This window comes from Motacilla alba, chromosome 1A (genome assembly GCF_015832195.1).
Source record: "Motacilla alba alba isolate MOTALB_02 chromosome 1A, Motacilla_alba_V1.0_pri, whole genome shotgun sequence".
In the NCBI taxonomy this organism is placed as follows: domain Eukaryota; kingdom Metazoa; phylum Chordata; class Aves; order Passeriformes; family Motacillidae; genus Motacilla; species Motacilla alba.
Genome location: NC_052031.1, coordinates 33,108,653 through 33,117,820, shown reverse-complemented (window position 1 = coordinate 33,117,820; position 9,168 = coordinate 33,108,653).

The following is a 9,168-nucleotide window of genomic DNA, read 5'->3' as shown; positions in this document are numbered from 1 at the left end:
AATGTGTTTGAACACATAAAGTTGACCTCTGCATGCCAAGAAGGGTTCCAAGGAAAAACAAAACCCAAGTTTTCTTTCAGGATTGCCAATATGGGCAATATTACTTATTTGTAGTTATTACACTGGTTGACAGGAGGCTAGGGGGAAATAATACCTGCAGAAACACTGTACCTGATGAGGGAACCCCAGCTAGAGAGCAGTAACAAAGAGAGCAGGCAGTGACAGTATATAAATTAATCATGAGTGCATGACAGGATGCTTTGTGCAAAAAAGCAAATTGCTATGTTTGGACATGTTCCAAGGGAACCTGAGTAAATCAGTGACATAAAGCATTCCCCTTTTCACAACTCAGAACTCAGGCATGAGATCCTGGCTCATGTTGGTGAGCACTTAGTCATACCAGCAGTCCCACTGACTCCAAGCCCATAACTTACGGAGTCTGTTTTGTTCTGGGCTCCTTGATTCAGAAGAGCTGGTGATAAACCAGGGCCACCTAAAATCCAGAAACACAGTTGATAAAAACGTCAAGGGTCATGATCTATAAGGGAATAGCAGGTAGACTTTGCTCAGGCTGGTGAAAAGGTAACAATGGCAATATGCCTTTTTTCAGGAGATGATGCAGGTGTCACTGAATGATTTGGAAAAAGAAAAAAAAAACCAACAAAAACGGCTCTAGGAAAAAGATTCTATGAAAGAGAGAAAAGAAGGTGCAATAAATACCATTATAGTAAACGTCACAACTTACAGTCAGGCTAGAACAAAAGTATACCCTGAGAAATCACCAAAGTATATAGAGCTCCCCCTCTCACCCCACCCATAGGTGCAAGACAAAGCCAGACTTAATACTTAGGAGTGAATGTTAAACAAACACAGAATTAAAGTAACAGTATTTAAAAGTGCTGCAAACGTAGCCTCTCCAAAACCCAGAAGGGCACTCAGTAATAGTTGCCACACCAATTTTGTTGCAATTAAGGGACACTCGGATCCCCATTCTCTCCCTCAACAAAAGAAGCTAAACCAGAAGTATAAATAAAACCAATAAAAATAAATTATTGAACATCAATAGTGGTTGTAACAATTTCATCTCTGGGAAAGAAAAAAACCCTCACATTTTAAGCCTTTCTTGATGTGAGCAGGAAAAAAGACCAAGCTAGATTTCAGAAAACGGAAATCACACAGTTTTGGGCTCTTGGAATATTACAGATCTTGGCTAAAGGGCTTGTGACTGAAAAACCTACCAAACGGACAAATTGATTCATATGCCTGAATATAACCAGTCTACTTTTAGGCTGTAAATTCCCACAGTGTGAAGGCTCACGTAAGTTTCACTGTGTCTTAAAAGGTACCCAATATATATTTTAAAAGGCACAATTAGACTGAGTATTGTTACAGGACAGAAGGCCATGAATACTGTTAGTAAGTTGTAAGCCTGGGGTCACTATCATGTGATAAATGGGGGACTTATGCAAATCACATAGCTGGAAATCACGTTTTGGCTCTATAGCCAGCTCAAGGCTTTCCAAGGGCATGGAGATATTTAAAATGATGCCAGTATTATTAAGCTGATTCACAGTCTCCAGATAAGCCCCTTCTAGCCAAGAAGACGCTATATCCAGCATCAATATTTCTGTTTTTTCAAAGCTGAGGACAAGACATCCCTAATGCAACCAAAATGAAGTAACATTCAGACAATACTCCATAGCTTAGACTGAATTTGGAGTGTCCCCATGAAATACAAATATACTCTACCTTATATTGTGCAATGTTCTCCCCATCTGGCTATTCTGTAAAGAACACAGACAGCAAAGATGAGCCATATTTCAGAGTCCTCAGTAGGAGACCAAGTAGCTATCACCAGGAGCGTACTCCAGTACTCTGAAAGGAGACACCAGAGAGCTGCTTCAATTAAAACAGCAATATTCTTGGCTGATGAAGCAACTATCCACAATCAGAAACATCACTAGCAGCCAAGAAGTCCAACACAAGCAAGGTAGCTTGAATATTTTAATCTTACATTATCAGGAAACAATTTACAGCTTCTCATGAAGATACTGACTCCAAAGAAAGACTAAATGATGTAACAGCATCTGAATCACTATCCCTTGAAGTGGAAGAATCACTGTATTTCCTAAACTGGAGATTTATTAGAAGGGCTGCAGCTGCAGCTGTCAAGCACTCCCCCCAAAAAAAGTAAGCGATGCTACAGCCACTTTTATGTCCCAGCTTCAGTCATGTCCCCTGCTTCACAACTGAGATACCTGTGAAGTCCAACAAATGATCAAATTCCAAGATGCTTTTCAGCCATTTTCTCTGCAGAATGCAATGCAAATGTTCCAAATCTCCCTTAAACATAAATGGTTTCCCAGAAACTGAGAGGCTATGGGGTATGGTATAGCTTTCATAAATCAAATATTTCCCTTATTAATGGATCAGTTTATGATAAGTCCATTCCTGGATAGATGAGTAAGTTACATCCATTTGTCAGTAGAGTCAAGCACTGGAAGAGACTGCCCAGAGAAGCCTCAAAATCTCTGTAGCTGGAAGTTTTCAATACCTAACTGGACAAAACCCTGAACATCCAGGTCTGAACTCTCTGTTGACTGAGGTTTGAGCAGGAGGCTGTAATAGGTGACCATGGGCCAAAGCCTGATGGGCAGTCCAACAAATGCTGTCTAGTAAGATGGGTACAGAGACTGCATGAAATATAGTTTGAATGGTTAAATTGTCACTTTGGGTCTATCCTCCATCACAAAAAAAAAAAAAAAAAAAAGAAATAAGAAAAAAGAAAAAAGAAAAAAGAAAAAGCCAAACACTGCTTACCTTAAAGGCCAAAACCGTGAGTCCACTTGCCTCTCCCATTCTCTGTGAAACTGCAAAATCACTAGTGGGGACAATGGGGAACTGCTATGATGTTGAGAGGTAGGAGAGGAGTCATATGCAAATCCAAAAATATGTGGGTAACTGCAGTGTTATTTATGTGGTACCATTAAGACTGGTTTTTATTTCAGCAAGCCTAAAGTCTTTATGAAACAATTTGAAAAGTCAATTGAAACAACAAGAAAATATTTAATTGATTGCAAAATTCCTTGCCAAAAGTTTAAGAAAGAACCCAGAACATTGCTCACTTTCTTAAACAAATTTTTCTTTAATTTTTTTTGGCTTATAGACAAAATTCTAATTTCAAAATATTTTACCATAAGCATGAAAAGCAGAAACATTTTTAAACAAATGCACTTTCTATTAAAAATAATATGAAACAAGTGAAAACCCTGAGAAAAAAATATTTTGACAAAATACACTTTTTCATACCAACATCTCAACACTTCCTTAGTGAGAATTCTTTGTGTCTGGAAGTTATTGCTGATATACATGGTGTAGGAGAGGGAAGAATGAAGCTCTGGTGTGTATAGCACTGTCAGACGTATTGGAATAACCTCAAAGGCCTATGAATGAAAATCCCAGTCAGACTGTCTCTACAGGAAATAGTCCATTCAAGGTCTGGATCCCTTTCAGAGAATTTGCTAGCAATATATATTAGCATTTATCAGTAAGCATTAAACAAGTCTTACAGGTATGTTACCGGCTGTTTGTTAATGACCAGTATGAGATTCTTCCAGGGTCACTGCCTCCTTATTTGCCTTTCATGAATACAGAGCCAGTCAATCTCCAGGGCATGATAATGCTTCATCTCATGCAAAAGATACAGATTTATCACTCAGCTCTCCAAGGGAGTTGCAGCATGCTTGGGTTGCGATGGCTACTTTCTGACATCTAGAATTTAATGTGTGATAAGTTACTGTTTGCATGTATGATCGGAGGAGATTTTTTTGGTTTTCTTACATAAATTAATCTTTGATTTATCACCCAAAGGTTGGTTTATTTTCCAGGTCCATTTGGAAATATGTGGAGTCCAAAAATATTAAAGAATTCCTTAGTCTGGGTTCATTCCCCTAGGAATGTGCACTTCTAAAAAAATGCAAGCAAACAGGAGACTGGAAAGCCATCCTGTCCTGCATGCAGGATTAGACATCGGTACAAATGGTTGCAGACCCTCACAGCACGCAGAAGAGTAAGTGGGTAGAGAACGACTGGCTGTTTTTCTTAGTCTTTAGGGTGAGCAGGTAGTATCTGGTAGTATTTTTACACTTATCTTTTCATCCTCAGTTTTCATCTTCAGTCTCCCTAAATACACAAAGTTCAGGTTTTGTTTGTTACAGTGCTAATGACAGCAACTTTCTTCAGTACATCCTCCTCTCAGTGTCTTTAGCCACAGCCAAGACCTTTGATTAATCAGAGAAAACACTGCAGCAATGTCCAGAAGTTCACACTGTCTACTGGATATTGTTTGGGTATCCATATGGAAAAAAATCTAGCATTTTCCATTATTTGAAAATAATTCTTTATTGAATTATTAACATTTTAGTGTCTGACTGGTATCAGTTTTGACACTGCTGCCATAAACTAAAGTCAGAATTTTAAGCCATGACAATTCCTCCACACTTGCCCTGAATTTGTTTCTTAAGACTAAGATAACTGCTGTAGTGCATCACACTGCTAATTAGCTCACCTGGAAAAGGCCAGCAAAGGATACTTTGTGGCATCATAAGAAATGAAATCTCTGCAATTCCAGGCAGTATTTGAGGAACATCTTTATCTGCAGGTTTCATAGAACCAAAGAATATTTTGGATTGGAAAGGACCTTTACAGGTCATCTAGTCCGACTGCCCTGCTATGACCAGTGTCATCTTCAGCTAGACCAGGCTGCACAGGGCTCCATTCAACCTGACCTGGAGTGTCCATCTGGATAGTCATCATGGAGTAGCCATCAGCAGACTTCCATGGGTTTGTTCTAACCTTGGTTTGAACCTACATATCCATTAAGTCACCATGACGTCCTTGTGTCGGCACACTGCGCAATTGGGTGGAGAGACCTGTTTGGTTTAAGTCTTGCTCTGTCCAGACAGTTCATTGAAGGCCTCTTGTTTTTTGATTGTGGTGAGAAGCAAATAATCATTTCCTACTCTCCTGGTTTTAGGATTTTCCTTTTTTACCGCCCTTTAAAACACACACAGTGAGAAACTTTGTGTCTCTCACAGAGGACGGCAAGCACATAGAGCACAATTTACTGAACACATCAGAGTTAATTTGCAAGCTTTTTCTTTATGGTTTCTGTGACATTAACAAAATCAGCCAAAGGAGCAGATTTGAACAAATCTGGCAGCCAAGCAGCATTGGATTCTATTTACCACAGTATGGGCAAAGCACGGTGAAGCTTCAGAGAAATTGTGTTGCATGTGGTCACCTCTGGGCCAAACCTGGCCTCTGTGGTGCTTGCTACTATATCTCATTCATCTTTTGTATTTGGGAATTCTGTTAAGCCTTGAAGCACCACAGAAAGTACAAAAGGCTTTCATTACAGATTGGTGAATGTTTTCCCTTAAGAAGGTTCTTGGCATCCTGTGGAAGTAAGTGAACCACTGGCTACTCTGGCTGCTGCATAACTACTTATTGTTTTATTGAACAAGGGAGTAAAAAGTCACATAAACCCTTGCATATTATAAATGACCAGGGTATAATTCAGACCTGCCTATGTGTGCATTAATTTACACATTGGTCTTTTTGGAAAAAATGTCAACTGAATAAATATAGCTTAGGCTGAGCACTTGAACCACAAATGATTTTTATTATTTTTTTGGTTAAATTCCACCCATCTTTTTTTCTCGCTTTCCTGGCATGTGAGTTTTTCAAGTGCAGAATGAAACCTTTTGCTAACAAGGGGAAAAAGAACTAGGACTACAGAAAAAGCACATACCTTTTCCAAAGTCATTAAGAGCAACTTTTGGCACTTTCCATATATGGGACATAAAGCTTTATGAACCCAATCCTTAATCTCTAGGTACTCTGACTGATTTATATGTTTACTTATGGTATTGTGTATTTTCTTCTTCTGAAAAGCACAGTCAAGTCTCTTAAAATTTGTACACAGGAGACCTTTTTTATGTCAACAGAATAGTGTGAATTTCAAGAAAGTACTACAAGCTCCTTAGTACTTCAACATCCCTCGAGTCTTGGTTGGTTATGTATTTTTTGGAAAAGCCCAATTTTAGTTTCTCTAACAGAAGCACATGTGTCCTACAGTTTGTCATGGACTTTCCTGGAGCCTCTCTGAAGGCCTGATCCCCAACAAACCAGCTGTGAGGTGCTAAGTGCCCACAGCGCTGGTGGATAGCCATGAGTCACCACTGAGAAGTGTTGAGTACCTGCAACTCCCTTTGAAGTTAATGGACATAGCAGGTGCTCAGCATTGCTTCAAGGGATGGTCAAGAGAGATGGGGAGTACCCTAACCCTGAAAAAAACCTGCAAGCAGAGGGAGGCCCTAAAGGAAAGAAAATTTGCTGAGGCCCCCTACATACCATTCTTCACAAATCCTGCTCCTGTGGAAGGAACAGAGAGCCCTTGTGCTCTGGAAGGCTGCACACCTGAAACGCCTCTTGTACTACCCTCAGGATTGCCATTTAGAGGAAGAGAGGTTAAAAAGTCAGAGAGGTGCCTGCCAGGAGTCACCTCAGGGAGGAGCATTGCCTGCACTTCATCTCTACACGCGGTGTGTCTGGAGCTGTCAAGATCTCCTTCTGGAGGGCGCACAACACTCTGGGGTATTGGCCAGTCCTCCCAGCTCTGTGTTGTCCATGAACTTGCTGCTGACAAGGCCTCTGCTCCTTCATCCAAGTCATTAATGAATAAATTAAACACCACTGGGCCCAGGATTGAACCTTGGGGGACACCACTTGTGACCGGCCTCCAACCAGACCCTGTGCCACTGATTGCAACCATCTGGCATCTGTTGTTCACTTCTCAATCCACCTCACTGTCCACTCATCCAGTCCACACTTCCTGAGTTTGCCTATAAGGATATTTTGAGAAATGCTGTCAAAAGCCTTGCTGAAGTTGAGGTAGACAACACTCACTGCTCCCCTCTCGTCCATTCAGGAGTTGTTTCATTGTAGAATGTCATCAGGCTGGTCAAACATGGTTTACCTCGAGTGAATCCATGCTGACAACTCCTGATCAGCTTAAGAAACAGCTTTTCTATAGCATGAGCAAAGTGTAGTGGGCTTATAGAAAGGCTTTCTTTAAAGATGCAGTAAGAAGCAGGTAATAATTGTGGGCCAGAATTTTGTTGGGTGGTGAGGTGATGGCATACTCCATACTTGTATATATAATGTAGGCAATATATAATAGCTTGAACAGTCTATATAGCTTACCAGCTGCACAGCCACCTGTGCATTATGCTCTTCCCCATGGATGCCATAGATAGTTCTGCAATAGTGTTAAATTGGAGATGGAAGTGTATGGAGAATGGATGCAAGTACTTGACATAAAATGAGCCAATCATCACAAAATTTACATAGGATTTGTAAATGAACTCTCCTTCCACTGAATGTAGCACTAGCTACATCGCTGATATTTCTGTACCCTAATGTTTAATTGGGAAACCCTTCTTTTTGTTTTCAGGTCCTTTGAGCTCACCAGGTAAGTAAACCTCATGCATGTGCAATAGTGCAAGTTGCCTGTGAATATCTGAGTTTTAGGTAATCCCCTACATGTGCAAGATGTATTATTCATCTTTGTAAAAGCACACTTTGCTATTATTCCCTTTTGCATTGCTGGGATCAGGATGTTCAGGCTGATTGCATGTTAATCTGTATGAAGGAAAGGGGAAAAGGTGATGTGAAGTTCTTGAGAACTTCATGACTCCAAGCCAAAATCTTGCAGGCACATTTGCCTTTCAGAGGTTATTATCAGGTTTTGCTTTTTAGAAAAACTACAGGAGATGTTCTTGGACATGAAATTTCTATAGGGAGTCTGGTTCCCTGGTTTGCAGCTACATCAATATTTCAAGCAGGATCTAGATACTATTTCTGAAGTGAATCTCTTAATTGCCACAGTTTTACACACTTTGTGTTGTTCTCTCAGAGTGCTCACACTGAATTCCTTTTGGATGAAACTAAGCCAGGAAACGATCTCCAGAGGACCACCAACTGCTGATGGGCATTCAGTCCAGAGGAGTAGACTAGAGTTAGTCCAAAATAGAAGATGGGGATGTCAGGCCCTGTGCACACATGGCTTTGCATTACAGAGTTGCTCCTACCGCTCCATGTGATGTCTGATGTATACATAGAGTCATAGAATAATTGAGTTGGAAGTGGCCCATCAGGATCATTGAGTCCAACTCCTGGCCCTGTGCAGGAAACCCCAAGAATCACATAATGTCCCCGGGAGCATTGTCCAAACACTTCTTGAACTCTGTCAGGCTTGCAGCTGTGACCACTTCCATGGGGAGCCTGTTCCAGTCCCCAACCACCCTCTGGGTGGAGAACCTTTTCCTGATATTCAGCCTAAACCTCCCCTGACTCAGCTTCATACTGTTTCCTTGAGTCCTATCACTGGTCACAAGAGTGAAGAGATCGGTACCTGCCCCTCTGCTTTTCCTGATGAGGAAATTCAAGACCACAAAGAAGTGTCCCCTCAGTATCCTCTCCTCCAGGATGAACACACCAAGTGACCTCAGTGGCTCCTCATACAGCTTCTCCTCCAGACCCTTCACCTTTGGACACTTTCCAGTATCTCCTTTGGACACTCTCCAATATCTTAATGCCTTTTTCATTTTGTGGCTCCCAAAACTGCACACAGCACTCAAGGTGAGGCCACACCAATGCAGAGCAGAGCGAGACAATCCATCACCCCGGCTGGCAATGCTGTGCCTGATGCACTCCAGGACACAGGTGGCCCTCTTGGCTGCCAGGGCACTGCTGACTCGTGTTCAACCTGCCATCAACAGGGCCCCCAGGTCCCTTTCCATGGTGCTGCTCTCCAGCATCTCCCCACCACTGGACAGTTATCAGGCAAGATGAATAAAGAGCATCACTGATGTCTCCTCCTTCCAGTTGTGGTGCTGATGCCTAGAGAGGCTACCTGGAACAGAGGCTAGACAGTGTTAAAGGAATAAAGTAGGCATTTATTAAAATACCTTTAAAGGATACACCCTGGGCAGTACAAGAGCCCAGCCGTGGCTCTACCCAAGACGAACCCTGGATGGATGCATGATGGACAACCGATCACGAGTTTTTACACATTTATAAGTTTTGGTCCATTTACATATTGGG